Source organism: Saimiri boliviensis, chromosome X (assembly GCF_048565385.1).
Source record: "Saimiri boliviensis isolate mSaiBol1 chromosome X, mSaiBol1.pri, whole genome shotgun sequence".
In the NCBI taxonomy this organism is placed as follows: Eukaryota; Metazoa; Chordata; class Mammalia; order Primates; family Cebidae; genus Saimiri; species Saimiri boliviensis.
This window is the reverse complement of record NC_133470.1, coordinates 84999197-85014859: the sequence shown is the minus strand read 5'-3', so window position 1 is coordinate 85014859 and position 15663 is coordinate 84999197. Positions and strand designations below refer to the sequence as shown.

Below are 15663 nucleotides of genomic sequence, written 5' to 3'. Positions count from 1 at the left end.
CCAGGCCTCCTGCACCTGCCCCAGGCTCCCGCCCTGACCCCCTACCTGTGCCCCAGCCCCGCCTCTGCTCTATGCTCAGAATGCTGGCAAAGGCCACCCGGGGGTCAGAGGCCTCCACTGGCCCTGGAGCTAGGAAGCCTGGGAGTCCGAGGCAGGCACTGGGGTCTCTGTCCAGGTAGGTGGGAACTCGTGCTTGTGGGCGTGGCCAGGTGTCTGCCCTGGGGTTTGTCTGTGTGTCTGTTTCCACTCACAGCGTGTCTGGCTCTGGCGCCCACCTGTGTGCGGTCTGTGTCCTGCCTAACGGTGCTCCCGGGATCATCTTTTGCCATCACCCGTGGTGAGGATCTCTGGTAAACACAGCTTCCTCTGGGATGCCGGAACTCTCCACAGGTAGTGGAGGCTGCAGGAGCTCACCAGTGGCTTGGAGCCCACTGCGGCAAGGCCCAAGGACCCCACACTGCACATTAACCACCCGGCTCCACGCCCCATATTCCTGTTGGGGGATGCACCTAGAGTGCAGGGGTCTGGAGACGTAGCGCCAGCCTTTTGCCCCAGTCGCAAGCTCACTCGGGGTGCTCTCTCTGCAGTCACAGGTGCCACGATCCCCCAGTTTCCAGCCCCACCCACCCCCAACTCGGCCAGTGCCCTTTGAGGGAAATGCCAGGTCAGGAAGGGCGGGCATCCCCGCGCGTCCTGGGGACAGAAGGGCGGACACCGGGCGCGTGGCTCGGGAGCCCCAAGGCCCCTGCGCCGCGCACCGCCCCCCGCGCCCGCTCCCTCCTCCCTCCCTCCTCCTCCTCCGGCTCCCTCCCCCACCCCCCTCCCTCCCTCCGCGCTCAGAGCTGCGGCTGGAGTCGAGCGCGCCGCGTCGCCCGCCGCTAGTGCAGAGCGTGGGGAGCACTCCGCCGCAGCCCTCGCCCGCCGCGGAGGGTTGCGTGCCGCGCCGCCGGCCAGGCCGCCCCGTGCCCGGGCCTTTCCGTCCTTGGAGAGGATCGTTGCCCGCCGGGCGCTCGCCCTCAGCGACAGCGCCCGCAGGAGCCGAGGCCGCAGCGGCGGCCGTGCCCATGCCCGGGTAAGTGGTGCTCGGGGCGCGCGGGCGCCACCGGGGTGGGCGCGGGCGCGGCGCGGGCATAGGCGCAGGCGGGGGCCGGAGGGTGGCCCAGCAGGTGGCGCGGCGGCAGGTGGGGGGACGCGGGTCCCCGGCCGAGGCACCTGCGCCCCGCGCGGGGCCTGCGTGTCCTTGCGGCACCGCGGCTGCGAGTTACCCGGGGGCCCCAGGCCGGCGGGCAGCGCCCGGCATCCTGCACCCTGCGCCCTGCGCTCCGCATCGCGCGCGCAGGCGCATCCGTGTCTGAAGAACAAGGCCGTTGGGGGCTTCGGGCTGAGGCTCAGGGTGGGCACAGCCGGGGGCGCGGGATCTGGGCCGGGAGCCCGCGGGTGCGCACGCACCTTCCCGGAGCCTCGGGCACTCCCTCCCCCGGCACCCTCACACTGTATCCATCCTCCCCCTCTCGCGTTCCCACACCGTCCCCCACATGCCCACGCGGCTGCCCAGGAGACCCCGCCGCGGTCATGGGCAGTGCCCAAGAGGAGCCGCCCGGGGCGCACTTAGGTAACTTCTCCATCCCTCCAGGAACAGCTGTCTCCCACTCCTCGCCTCTGTGACCTTGGCCAGCCAGCTTTTACCGTGGCTACCTCCGTTTTCTCACGGGTGAAAGCTTTGGCTTTAAGATTCTGGAATTTGGAATGGCAGGTGCCGCATCTCCCAGACCCTGAGATGATGGGCTGCTCTATCTAGGACCTGGTCTCCTTCCCTCTGCCGGCCCTTCTGGGAGTTAGTGGCTCAGCCAGCTGGCTGAGAAGGGGTGGGAGGTAAGGCAGGCCAGGCCTGGAGGGAGTCTTGGAGAGCCCTCCAGGGTGAGGGCTCCTTGAGGGTTTGGGAGAGACTGTGGAAAGACTCCTTCGCTCACTCAAGGGGCAGGGAAGGGATCAGAATTCCTCAACTAGACGCTTGCTATTTCCTGGTTCGGCCATATAACTTTCAAAGATGAAGCTCCAGGGCCTCAGACCTCAAGGGAGTCCCCCGTGTGCCCAAGGGTCAAGTCCAGCCTGTCCCCAGCTGGCCCCCATCCTGAATTCTGCTGGCACCCTACAAGTTAGCCTACTTCCCCTGGCTGACTTGGGCACCTCCTCCCCTCCTTTGCCCACTAGGCTCTGTACCCTCACCCCTGCCATCACCCGTCACTAGTCAGTGACCATGTTAAGGCAGGGACTGGCTCTTAACTTGCACGGGCTGCTCGAGTGCCCAGCACAGGCCTGGCACAGAGTGGGCACCTGGTTTCTGCATGGCATATTCATGACCTTGACCTCACTGAATCTGCAGACTCACTGAACAGGAGACGCAAGGCCTGGGTATTTGTCCCCGTTTTTCAGATGGGATCATTGAGGCCCGAAAGAGGAGAAGGGACTCGGCCCTGAATTGAGGCTCCTTCCTTCATGAGTAGATGACTGGGGACGTTCCTGTAGTCCTGGTGGTGGGGGGAGAGGTTATCTTCATAATCAAAGGCCAGCCCCACTTCCTGAGCTCCATCTGAGTCTCATATCAACCACACGAATAAACGGCTGTTTTCATCCCCCATACACACACTTTTCACAGATGAGGAAACCAAAGCCATGTGGCTCGTGAGAGAGGAGTTGGGAAGCTGAGGAGAGGGCTGGGGGTGCCCAGGCCCCTTCATGGCTCAGCTGAGACTCAGTAAAGGGTCCCAGGGTGAGGTCAGGCCCTCGAGTCTGCGCCATCAGAAAGTGCTGGGCAGTTGTGGTCCCGGGCCATTGATTGTCCCTGCTGCTGGCCCCAAGGCAGGGAAAGGCCAAGGACACAGCCAGTCTCCATCAGCTCCACCTGGGCCGTGCCCAGCAAGGCCAGGTGGTTTGAGCGCAGGGGCAAGCATGCTCTCACACAGCAGGGGGTAACAGGCAGATGGAAGTGGGGCAGGCGTGGGAGGGGGCTTTGCACAGAGCCAGAAGGAGAGCCGGTCCTTTGAGGAAGGAAGTCCCCAAGGCTAAGAGCATACCAGGGGACAGCCGTGACGCCAGGCAGAAGAGATGCCGCAACCGGCCCCCCAAAGCAGCTCCATGCCTGATGGTCTTTGTGACCTTGGCCAAGTCCCTTCCAGATCCAGGGAGGTGGGGGTGGGCCTGGGTGAGCTGGAGCTTCGGAGGTTGAATCATTCACTATCGGGAGAAGCCAAGCCTGTGAGTCAGTGAGTGCTCTCCATCCCAGAACAGCTGCTCTCAGCCCAGGGATGCAGCCATGGAGTGCCGAGGTCAGCTTCGGAGGCCCCTCTGAGGATGTCTTGTGGAGAGGGGCCCCTTGCCTGTCCAGTAAACAGGATGAGGGTGCCCCTGAGCCCCAGGGGCTTCTGAGAGCTGAGTACCCGCTGGGCATCTTGCAGCCAGCAGAACCAGGCAGAGCTTCCTCTGGCCTTTGCACCTCCTCACCCACCTCACAGAGGAAGTCATCAGCATAAATGAACTCCCTTCTGATTTTAAATTGATGGCTTGTGTATTTCATCAATGGCCACTGTCTCCATCAGCGGTCAGCAGCACATCAAATAATGTCAACAATGACAATAGTTATAATGGCAGTCACTTTATGTCAGATACTGAGTGCTATGCAGACATTCCCTTGCCCACTTAATTGAAACAACAATAAATGATTGTATCCCCATTTCGCAAATGAGAGTGAGACCCAGAGAGGTTAGGTAACTTGCCCAAGGTCACACAGCCGGTAGGTAGCAAATCCGGGGCTGGAATGCAGTCCATCAGGCTCCAGAGTCTGGTCTGTGCATGTAGCCATTTGTTCCTGTATCTCCAGAAGTGTGTGCAGAAGTCAGCAGAATAGAACGCGGTTCTTGTGAACTCACTGTCTAGGGTAACCCCAGCCCTGTGGGCTGAGGCCGGGGATTCCTGAGAAGAACATGCACCTCTACCCCATCTACCCACTGAGAGAAATGGACAACAGGTGGATTTAGATCAATCTCCAGCAAGCCAGGGACTGATTCGCTTTGCACTCATGGCCCCTTCAGGGCACTCCGAGGCACTGGTGGTGCATGTAAAGGGACCTGGGCTGTGGCGCCGAGGGCAGATGCTTCCGTCTAAGCACTTGTGAACCTCACCACTGCCGTCTCTGAGATGGGCCGAGGCACTGGGCTCTCGCTGTGACTTTGCAGCAAGCTCCCCAGCAATGCCCCGGGCTGGGTATGCAAAGCAGAGACCCGGAGCATTCACAGGGCTCCTCCCTTCCCTGCCCTGGCTAAGCTGGCAGAAGCTAGGCCAAGCGGTGCCTAGCTAGAAGGCCCTCCCCTGCCTGGGCTCCTTCTGTTGGGTGGGCGGTGCTGGCAGCGGGCCTGGGAGCCTGCAGAGAAGGATCAGAGCCACACGTCACTGTCACCGGGGCAGAGGGAAGGAAGCTCTCAAATGCAGGGGAATTCGGGCATCCTGGACTGCCCACGGTTGGGAAAGGGACAAGTCGAATCAGAGCAACAGGACAAGGGTGGAAATGCCACTGGTTGGGGAATCTTGGGACTGGCAGGACTCTGAGCACGAGGAGGTTTCCGGAATCTGGCTTCCAAATCAAAGTTGTGCAAAGCGGGTATGTCTCAGTGTCCTTGGGGAGCACCATATTTAAAGTGGTCCTGAGCCAGCCTCTCTTGTTCTGTAGGTGGGTCCCTCAGGAAATGAGCAACCATTTTCTTCCAATGGGAAGTTGTCCCCTGAGGCCACAGGCTCAAGGCACTTTCTCCAGCTGTGCTGTGCAAGTTTTTATTAGAATGCACTTCCCCAGGTGCGTAAGGCTGGTGGCTACCATCACAGACATTTTTCATCCCTCCAGAATGTTCTGTTACACAGAGCTGCCTTACAGGAAATGGAAACCCGAGTCCTCACACGGACCCTGAAGCCACCTCCCACACCCACTCCCTGGTGGCACAAGGCCACTGATGCATCAGCTTGGGCTCCCGCAGAGAACAATCCTGAAGAGAAGCCCCAAAGAGGGCTGACTGGTCACAGCTATTTGAAGATGTGTTCTGTGATGAGGTGGGCTCCAGTGTGAAAGCTTGACAGGTAGGGACAGAAGGTGCCAGGCTGGGCTTGAGTGGGTCGTTCCTCAGAATGGATGAGTGCATTCCATTGTCAGGAAGGGGCCAGTCATGCCAGGGGCCACATCTTATTCACGTGATGGGCATGAGGGCTACTGCCCTTGTTCACTGCGGGCCAGGCTCTGTGTTTGCTGCAGGGGAGATGGCAGAGAGGGGAAAGCAAGCGCTGTGCCCTTGCTGCCCTCCTGGAGCCTCTGCACTGTGCTAAGAGTTCACCAAAGTAAAGAGCAAACCTGGCTGGGGCCGGGAGGATGGACAGAGGCCACCAACCTGAGTCCCTGCCCATCCTGCCCTGATACCGCCTCCTCTGCAGCCACACGTGGCTGATGGCTACCATATGGGACAGTGCAGAGAGGGAACATTTCCATCGCTCCGGAATGTTTTGTCACACAGAGCTTCTTTAGGGCAAATGGAGACGCGAGTCCTCACCGGGACCTAGACCCCTCCGCCCTGCCAAGTCCACTGCCCCACGGCTCCTAGAAGGGTTCGCCAGGCAGGGGCTCTTTGAGAGCTGCTGGGATACCTGGACAAACACAGACAGGGGAGGAGGGAAACGGCCCACCGTTTCATGGGGGATGCCCAGACCTTGACTCGCGCTCACTCCGGTGGCCCTAGCACATCCAGCCTGGGGCAAAAACCAGATCCAGCCACTGTCTGGCCGTTGTGAGGCCCCGCCATATGCCCTGCATGCTGTGTGTGCTCAGGAAACAGCAAGGAGGAGCCGTGGGATTTAAAAATAAATAAATAAATAAAAATAAAAAAACATTGATTTCTTCCTATTTAAAAACAATCCTCTTAACATGCTGTCTGTAGGAAACGTATGAAACACAGAGAAGTCGAAGATGGAGTAAACCCATCCGATCATGCAAATGCAATTCAACATCTCCATTTTATTTATTTCACATTACTGTCATTATACCATGGGCTCAATTGTGTAATCTGTTTTTTACTTCACATAAGCATTTTCTTTATTAATATAATCCCTTCCTAAATGAATTTTTTCAAAATGGTTATAGTTTAATTTTTTTTAAGATTATGAAAGCAGTAAGTGTTTATTGCAAAAATAAAGAATGATCTTGAACTGTGCAAAGAAGCAATTTGATCATTCAATAGTTATTTACCAAGCACCCGGGATGTATCAGGCAGTCCTCAGTAATTACAATTTTCAATGGCTGAATAATATTCTCCCAAGAGATTGTAATTCGCTTAATTATTTGGCTATTTTTGGAAACCCAGGCAGTCATATTTATTTTGCTCTTATATGTGAGCTCTGCTGGGGAGCCTCTGTCCTGAGGAGGGGACCCAGACAGAGGCATCTTCTGCCAAATTGTTCTCCAAAAGGGCTTTTGGCGTCGCACTGGATGGTCTGTCTCGCTCGCTACAACCTTGCCAGCATTAGGTATTTTAATCAAACAAATTGTCACAAGTGTCTAGGTCAAAAACATGTGCTTTAATTTATGTGTCTTAAATTGCTGGTGAGGGGGAATGTTTTTCCTCATGTTTATAAGTTGACTTTTCTTTGTGAATTATCTGTTCCTTTTTTTTTTTTTTTTTGAGACAGTCTCACTCTGCTGCCCAGGCTAGAGTGCAGTGAGGTGGTCTCCGCGCACTGCAACCTCGGCCTCCCAGGTGTGAGCAATTCTCCTGCCTCAGACCCCCTAGTAACTGGGATTACAGGGCACACCACCATGCCTGGCTAATTTTTGTATTTTTAGTAGAGACGGGGTTCCACCATGTTGGCCGGGCTGGTCTCGAACTCCTGACCTCAGGTGATCTGCCCACCTCAACTTCCCAAAGTGCTAGGATTACGGGCATTTATTGATGTCTTAGTGTTTCTCCTGTGGGCTTGAATAAACTGTATACATGAAAAAATAGTGACAATTTAACATATTTGTTGCAAATAATTTTTAACACCTTTGTTCTTTGCCTTTTTTTCCCATGCAAAAGGTAAACATTTTGTATCTCACAATTATTTATGATTTCTTCCATTGCTTCTAGGCTTAGAAAATCCCTTTCAGAAAGTTGAGAGCTGTTCATTTATGAGTTTTCCGTGTGTCTTCGTGTGTGTGTGTTTGTGTGTGTGTGTGTGTGTATTGGCGTAGTGTAGTTGCATTTTTAAGATATTTAACTCTTTAGGTATCAGCAAGCTTTTTCTGCAAAAGGCCAGATGGTAAATAGGTTTCCAGTTTGCAGGCCACATAGTCTCTGTCCCAACTACTCAACTGTGCATGGTAGCCTGCAGGTAGCCACAGGCAATGCAAAATGAGTGGGCGTGGCTGTGTCTCAATAAAACTTTATTTGCAAGAGCACTGGGCTGCCAGACATGGCACTTAAGCTGTGATTTGCCAAACTGTTGAATCCAAAGGAGATGTGTCTTGGGAAATCGTATGAGGTGAGGATCTAAGGTGCGTCTTTCGCAGATTGCTAACCAGTTGTGCCATCTCTAGTAGCAAAGCGGTTGTTCCCGGGATGGTTTGCACGTGCTGATGCTGTCCCACAGGCCCCTCTGTGTGCTCCTGTGCTGACGATGTGCTGCCTCTGGTACCTGATGTCATTTCATACCTGACCTGCCAGCCCCACCTCAGTGATCCCAAAGCTTGCTTCTCCGTCTGGTGAACATCAGAAGCACTTTGGCAGTCCCCCTTCCTCCCTCTCTGCCAATGTAAAGCACTGGGCGATACATTCTCTGGACATCCTCAGAGTTCTGATGCCACTGATGAGTCCTGTCCCCATGGGGTCGGGTGGCAGCTGACTCTGTGCAGACGCTGCGGATTTGCAGGAGAGCACCATTCTGAGTGAAGGCCCCCAGCTGAGGGTGGCCAGACGGGCCTAGGAATGCCAGAGCCTCCTGATTGAGAAACACAGAACAAAGCTGGCGGCACAAGAGCGCACGGGAGATTGGGAAGCCACTGCGGGGCCAGCAGAAAATGACCTCAAATGACAGGACTTTGGTCTTTCCACTGCTCTTTTGGAAATCACTGTCCTGGCACTCAGAATTCCTTGCACTCCGGTATTTCAAATCTAATTCTGAACCAGGCTAAGGCCCATGGAGTGGCCAGTTTGTAACTGAACCTACATTCCCATGGATTGCAGGCCAGGGGTGTGACAGTGGCACAGGGTATGACCAAGTGGGGAGGGGCCCTTTCTCCAGATTGGACCAGCCTGGTGGAAACTGCTTGGCTCCCCCAGAGAGCAGCAGGAGCAGGAGTGTGTGTCCAGCCCCGAGTCCTGGGCAGAGCAAGGGCTTGCCAGGCACAAGGGTCCATTCCACCCCCACCATGGGCATTGGCTCCATTTCTCCTGGAAGCATCCTGGACCAGACACTTCCGCATCTTAGTTTGGAGCCACAGGCCCAGGAGAGATGGGCTCAGGGGTCTCTGGGTACTCTCCTGTAGTCAGAGGACAGCTGCCAGCCGATGGTCCCGCGCCTGGTGCAGGAGAGGAGAGCGCCCGCCTAGCGTCATCTCCCCCTCCTGGCCTGTGGTTCATCTGCCCACAACACTGTGACCAGCAGTGAAGCTCGGAAACCTCTGTCCTGGGGAATGGAGCAAGAGTCCCTCCTTGCAACCCATCTATGGGGCCAGAGGGTGAGGATGGGCTGGCCTGGGGGCCACTGCCCCAGACCCCTGCCCTGGTAGGCCCTAGAGAGGCCTTCGTGGCTGTGTCTGGAGGTGGGATGGGGCAGCGGGGGTGGGTCAGGGCTCCCGAGCCACCACCTGGCTCTCTGTGCCCCATCTGCCCTTCCCTGCAGGAGGAATCTGGGCTATAGCACCATCAGGGGAGGGGTGCGTGAGATGGAGATGGGCAGGGTTGGGCTCTCCCCTAAGGGAGTAGGGAAGAAGGTGAGCCTGCAGAGCAGACATCCACCCCTCCAGGCCCTGTCTCCAACCCAGCTGTGCTCTCCCGATGCCTTCCCAGTGGGGAGAGCGGGCGTCTGTCCATGAGCACAGAGTGGGTGGGAGGAATGCAGCTGATGACAGAGGATGATAAGAGGGTCAGGAACTGGAGGAGTGGCTGGCTGGTGGTAGGGAGGTGGGGGGACCTGATGGGCTGTGGGGTACGCTGAGGGAGAGACTCGGAACCCTGCACGGGTGTTGCGTCCAGCCTGAGAGGGGCCCTCCGCCTCTGCATCCCCTTCAGGCGCCCCTGGAGTGCTGCAGGAGTTTTGTGGCGCTTTCTCTGGGCTTCGGTGGAAGAGCTTTGGGCTCATGTGCTGGGTTCCTCGGTCAGAAATGGTGTTTTAGGAGCTAGCAACGCTCAGTTCGTTCGACTCAGACAGCAGCCAAGCCCTTGGTGACCTTCAGATCCTGCTGTCACAGCCTTGGCTGCAGCGTCTGAGGTGCCCTCTGTCTGGGCACCTCCCCACTTGCTTTTCCTCCATCACCGCAGTTGGCAGCGGGGAAAGTGGCACAGATGCTCCTGTGTGCTCATTCCTTGGGTCCGGGTCACACAAAGGCAGCCTCGACTCCCGACTTCAGGGAGCCCCCATTTAGAGGTCTGTCTTCTAGATCCTTTTATTGGCCTCTGACCTTGAACCCCATGAGTCCCCCCAGCCTGTCCTCCCAAAGACTTTGGCCTGCTTCCAGAAACCAGGACACCCCTTCTACTGCCCCTGCCAGGATTCCTAATGGGGCCCCACGGGACTCATTTCCTAGGAGGACACGTGTGTGTGTCCTGGTAGCGCCTTATTTAGTCACTGCCTGTCCGAGCTGGAAGAACTCAGGCCTGCCCACAGCCCAATGGCCTCCAGCTGCCTGTAATTTCCTTAATTACCTATTTAGGCCTTGACAGCTTCCGGTCCTCAGAGCTGGCTCTGAGATTGGAAGCGGGCTGGGACGGGCACCAAGGTACCCAGACAGAGCTAGGGCGACTTGGGGCAACTCTCCTCCCATCCACATGCTCTTCGGCTATGAAGGTCTGGGAGGACAGGGACCCGGTTTCCTAATGGACCCCAAACACAAGGTCTCCGTCCCTTTGCAAGCTAGAGTCTTGCACGCTGGCCACAGCCACCACGTTTCTAGGTCCCTGTGCCATCCATGCCATCAGAGCTGCTAGGCAGGCCGGGGCTGGCAGGAGGGGCGTGGGGAGTGCGTGGGAGCGCGTGGGGAGTGCGTGCGGGTGGGGTAGTGGCTGGCCAGGCTCAGGCTGCAATGCAGCTGGCAGCCGGCTGTAATTGGATAATTAGTGTCATTATGCTTCCTGCTCCTTCGCTCTCTCCTTCTGCAGCTCTTGCCTTCTCTGGCAGGAAACAAATGACTGTCCCCCAACCCTCAGTGCCCTCAGTGCAGACTTCTGGCCCCAGTCAGGAAGGGGCTTCAAACCTCGCTGTGGGATCCAGGGACAGCGGCGTTGTGAGGGCCACCTGCGTAGGAGACAGGAGTGCTGTGGGGGTCCAGGAAAGTTTGGGGAAGCATCCAGAGAGGCACATGAGTTCAGCGCCCTGCCGAACGGAATGTTCTGGCTTCACCGGTGGAGCTTGGTCCTGACCTGTGAACCCCAGAGTCCAGCTGGAGTCCAGCTGAGGACTGTTTGGCTTCCTGGAGAGCTCAGGGATTGAAGGAACCTCCCGGAAAATGAGCCCAGTGCCCTGGGGACCTGGCTCAGGGTGTGTGGCTAGGTGGAGCCCTGTCTTCCTCACCAACCCAGCAAGAAGGAATAGGAACCCATTTCATGGATTAAAAAGTGAAGGGCCGGAGTGCTTGAGTGAAAGCCAGCTGGCATGGCCGGGCCTCTCCAACTCCGGCACCTGCACTCCGGAGCCCTGAGGTTTATGGGCACAGATTTCCTGCCCAGTCACTTTGTTGAAGTCTTTTAATTGGTTCTAATCACTTGCTTTTTGCTTTTCTGGGGTTTTCTGGGCAGTAACTTGGCAGAGGAGCAATGTAGAATCCTCTGGAGCTAGACCACTGGAGGGCACATTGGCCTCTGCTCCCGGCTTGCCTGTGACCTTGAGTGAGCTCCTCTCTAACCAGTCTGTGCCTGAGCCACGTCCGCTCCTTGGTGGGGACCATCACCGCATGCCGTAGAGGCTTATGGCAGAGTGAATGCTGGGGACTGGAGATACCAGTGACAGAACTGTCATTCTGTCCATTGTTTGTGGCTCTATCCTCTCCCTTCTGCCTTAACTAGAACTTCTAGGACAATATCATGCCCCAGGGAGCTCAGGGGAGTCTGGGGATTTTGTAGGTCTTGGAGTGAAGATTTACTCGGGCTATGGGCTTAACCTGTCTAACAGAGACCCCACACTACAGTAGCTTCAGTGAGAGAGAGTTGACTTCTGTCTCATGTAAGAGTCTGGGTGGCCAACTCAGGCCCAGCGCAATAGCTACTTGGCCCTCAGGGATCTGAGCTCCTTTCACTGTGTCATACATCGATTCCATCTGCAAGATGGCATTCCAGCCAGCAGGAAGGAGGGGAAGGGCAGAGGAGGGCACATTAATTCTCTTTAAGGACACGGCCCTGAAGTTGTCCCTGTCATTTTTGCTCATACCCAATTGGCCAGGACATAGTCAGATGGTCATGGTTAGCTGCAAGAGAGTTGGGGAAATATCATCGTGAGCTGGATGACAAGTGCTACATGGCGTAGGAAGTGCGGGAAAAGCTGGCAGGTTTCTGCCACACACCTCTGGGGCTTCATTCACACCTCCTCAAGACACATTTGAGAAATGGAAGGTACCTATCTTCAGGCCAGACCTTCCCCAGGTGACCTGGCCAGCCCTTCTGGAAACGGAATGGGGTCCGTACCTTTGAAGAAGTGTGGCAACAAGAGGGGGCGTCTCTGCACTGACCCAGTCCTGTACCCCAAATAGGGTTCCACCTGGCTGGGCAGGATATGGACGATGTTAAAAGCCACAGAGGCTGTAGGGTGGGTGTAGGGTGGGCGTAGGGAAGGGTCTGCTTGGGTTTCCATATCCAGTAGGGGGTTTCCTAGAAGTTAAAATCCATGCAGGCAGACTGCTGGCTGATTGGGCTCAAAGGCACTGAAACTTCTGCAATCACAGTGTGTGGCTTGGGCACCACGGGAGGCCATTCAGGCACAGCGGGCACCACCCTGGACACACAGCGAAATGGCCGATGGGCCCTGCTTGCGTGTTCTATTGTGGACATACACATCTCATAAAACACACCGCGCTCCCCATGTTTAAGTGTGCGTCCCGGGCATAAGCACACTCCTGTGCCGTGCAGCCATCTCCGCCATCCAGCCACAGAACCTGTTCATCTTCCCCAACTGAAGCTCTGGCCCCGTTCAGCCCAACTTCCCACCCCTCAGCCCCGGGCACCCGCCCCTCTACTGCCCGTCCCCCAGGAGTTCACGGCTCTCCTGTGAGGCCCCTCGCAGGAGTGGAATCCTACAGTGCCGGCCTCTCTGTGACTGGCTCCTTTCACTGAGTCCCATGTCCTCGAGGGTCAGCCGTGTGGGAGCCCGTCTCAGAATGGCCTTCCCTTTTTTTTTTTTTTTTTTTTTTTTTTTTTTTTTTGAGATGGAGTTCTCACTCTGTCACCCAGGCTGCAGTGCAGTGGTGCGATCTCGGCTCACTGCAACCTCCGCCTCCCGGGTTCACACAAATCTGCCTCAGCCTCCCAAGTAGCTGGGATTACAGGTGCCCACCACCACGCACAGCTAATTTTTGTATTTTTAGTAGAGATGGGGTTTTGCCATGTTGGCCAGACTGGTCTTGAACTCCTGACCTCAGGTGATCCGCCTGCCTCGGCCTCCCAAAGTGCTGGATTACCGGCGTGAGCCACGGCGCCCAGTCAGCATGGCCTTCCCTTTGAAGGCTGAACCCTACTCCATGGCCTGGATGGACCAGTTGCCTGTCAATACACATGGGGCTGCATCCACCTTTTGGCTATTGTGAGTAACATCGATATGAACTTGGGTGACAAATATGTTTGCATGTTTGTGTCCCTGCTGCCAATTCTTTGGGGCCTATACCCAGCGGGGTTGGTGGGTCCTCTGGGAATTCTGGATTGAATGTGTTGAGGAGCTGCCATACCACTTCCCACAGCCGCTGCGCCATGTTCTATTCTGTGGCAGCGCTTGTTTGAATGAGGGAATTCGGGGCGGCCCTGGAGCCTCTGAAGGCAGGCAAATGTGTGATCTCAAGCTTGGCTAGGCACCCAAATCCCCAGGGGTTGGGGTGATGACTGCGTCCTGGTCCCCCTGCTTCTGAATGGAAGCCTCTGGACCCAGACTCTGTATTTGTAAAGTTCCCTGAGAGGGGAGGGGTGCCCACTCAGGTCTGGCATGGGCTGCTGTAGATTGGACTAGAGAGCTGGTAGTGCTGCAGAAGGCAAACTCCTGGTCTCCTGCCACCTTCAGGCTGTTTCTCTGGGTTCCAGGATCCTCCGTGGCTGGACCCTCGCTAACGGGGCCTTCCAATGCCTGTGTCTTTCTGTGGCACCTGGCGCCGGACACGCGGTTGCTTTGGCTTTGCCCGCAGCTGCCAGTGGGTCTCCAAGGTGTCCCCTCCAGGACTGCCCTGCAAGGCAGAGCTTCAGGCAGGTGGGTGCATGCGGGAGTGGGGAGGAGGCGCCATGGTGACGGGTATTGTTTTTGCCCAAAGCTGTTCCAGGCATGAGAGCCACTTGGCGTGTGCACAGATTGTACCAGGAACAAGGGGGAGGAAGGAATGAAGAGGGCGGGGGAGGGGAAGCCTGCCCCTTTAAATCTGTTTTCTCGGATTTTATTTCCTTCTCTTTTCCCATCCTCCTCCCTCCACCAGCACTAGTGGAGCCGTGAGGGCCCAGGAGCTGCGGCGGCGGTGCCTCTCAAATATTAATGAGGCTGTTCTCTGCCTCGGCTCCTTTCCTCCCCCTCCCCGGCTGCAAGCAGGCCCCGTCCTTGGAACCCTCCTTTCCCCTCCGGGGGGATCACCAAAGTGCATCATGCAGGGAGAGGGGCCGGGGGCAGACAGGAAGGAGAGGGCCTGCCACAAGGGAAGGAAGATGTGGGGATGGGGGTTAAAGGGTCTCCCAGGTGCACACTGGCCTCCAGCATCTCCGACTGCCTGGGATCACGCCAGGCCAGGAGAAGGCAGGGTGGCTGCCAGCCTGGGTGCCCTCCTCCCGTGCGCTCTCCCCTCCTGCTCCCCGGCTGCTCTGGGAGGCCACCCCGGTCCTGACCTGGGAGGCCTGGGCCACGCCTCTCCCTGTCTCCTTGGCTCGCTCTTCCTGAGCCTGGAGGTGGAGAGAGACGGAGGATTAGTGTTTCAAGGAATCCCCGATGGGCCTCTGGATGACGGGCTCATGCTTGGTGGGTCTGTAGGGAGCAGGTGATGGACAGTCTGCTTCCAGGAGGGCCCAAGGTGGAGGGCACGTGCCCGGGTGGGCCCCCAGGCCTCCGTGTCCTGCCCTCTCACCCTGAGTTCTGCTTCGAGGCCACGGCATCCCAGGCCTCGCTCTGGCATCTGGATGTTCTGAGGCCCCAGGGGCTGCATGTTCTCATCACTCGTGACTAGTGAGTGACTCCGGGACTAGGACTTCCTTCAGTACATGCCCCATCACCCCTGTGGGGACGTATGTCCACACAGACTCCAGAAACGGAAGGGGTACTTGGCTGGGGTGCAGTGGGGCTGTTTTCAGGATGGAGAGCAGGGCAAATTCCAACGTGTGCCTCACCTGAGATCTGGAGGACAGTGGTGGGGTCTCATCCCCGATCTGTCCTCCACTCCATTAAGGTGGAGCAGGTGGCTGAGTGCAGTGCAACCTGAACCTGCTGGGGAGGCTTCTGGGGGTGGCATCAGAGCGCCCCAGCAAGAGCAGTCATGACCCACCTCAAGTCACATGGTAGGTAGGGCCGGCAGAACTACCGCAGAAGCAGGAGCCTTCCTCAGCCTCAGTTTCACCTCTGTAAGGCAGGGAGCATTCTCCTGGCCCTTGTAAGGTGTTTCTGAGGGTGTAGTGAAAGAAACATGTCTGTCCAGGGCTGGCATGCAGATGTGGGCTGCAAACTCAGTGTGCGATTGGGTCCTGAGGGGGCAGCCCGGGAGTGGAGGTGCCCCCACTTAGAAAGTGCCCAGCCTTCTGGAGCGTACTGCGCTGCCCAAGGCCTGGAGGAAGTCCATGGGGGACTAAGTTGGAGGTGCTGGGAGAACCCCCAAAGCCCAGTTAGGGGTGGCCAGGGAGGGACAACACGGGAAAGAGGGCCCCTGGGTTTCTGGCCGGGTGGGTTTGAGTCACTGGGTGGGGGGGCAGGCACTGTGTGTGAACCTAGCAGGGAGGTGAGGGCGTCGGGTTGCGTAATGGGCCTGGAGTTGGGCCATCTCCTCCAGCAGCGCCCAGAGGCATCCGCCAGGGACCCCCCTGGCTGTCTCCCCCGGCAAGGCCGGAGAGTCTGTGTGGGGATGGCGCAAATGCTGGAAGGTGTGAGGCCCCCTCTGTGGAGGTTCTCAATTCAGTTAAGCCAATTAAGGTCAGAAAGATGAAAAAGCACAGAAATGGTATGTTCCCTGCCCTTTTGGTGCCTACAGACCGTTCTCGGCAGCCAGCCCAGGCCGGAAAC

At 57.2% G+C, this 15663-nt stretch overlaps 1 protein-coding gene across 15 annotated transcripts in view; it reads left to right on the top strand.

Moving 5' to 3' along the window:
- Positions 1-838: 838 nt before the first annotated feature.
- ATP2B3 (ATPase plasma membrane Ca2+ transporting 3) overlaps positions 839-15663 on the top strand; it is a 62455-nt gene continuing 47630 nt past the window's right edge. For all 15 annotated transcript variants that reach the window (XM_074392125.1, XM_074392126.1, XM_039464161.2 and 12 more), the window contains exon 1: positions 839-1072. The gene's annotated coding sequence lies outside the window, so the exon portion shown is untranslated. The remainder of the gene's footprint in view (positions 1073-15663) is intronic.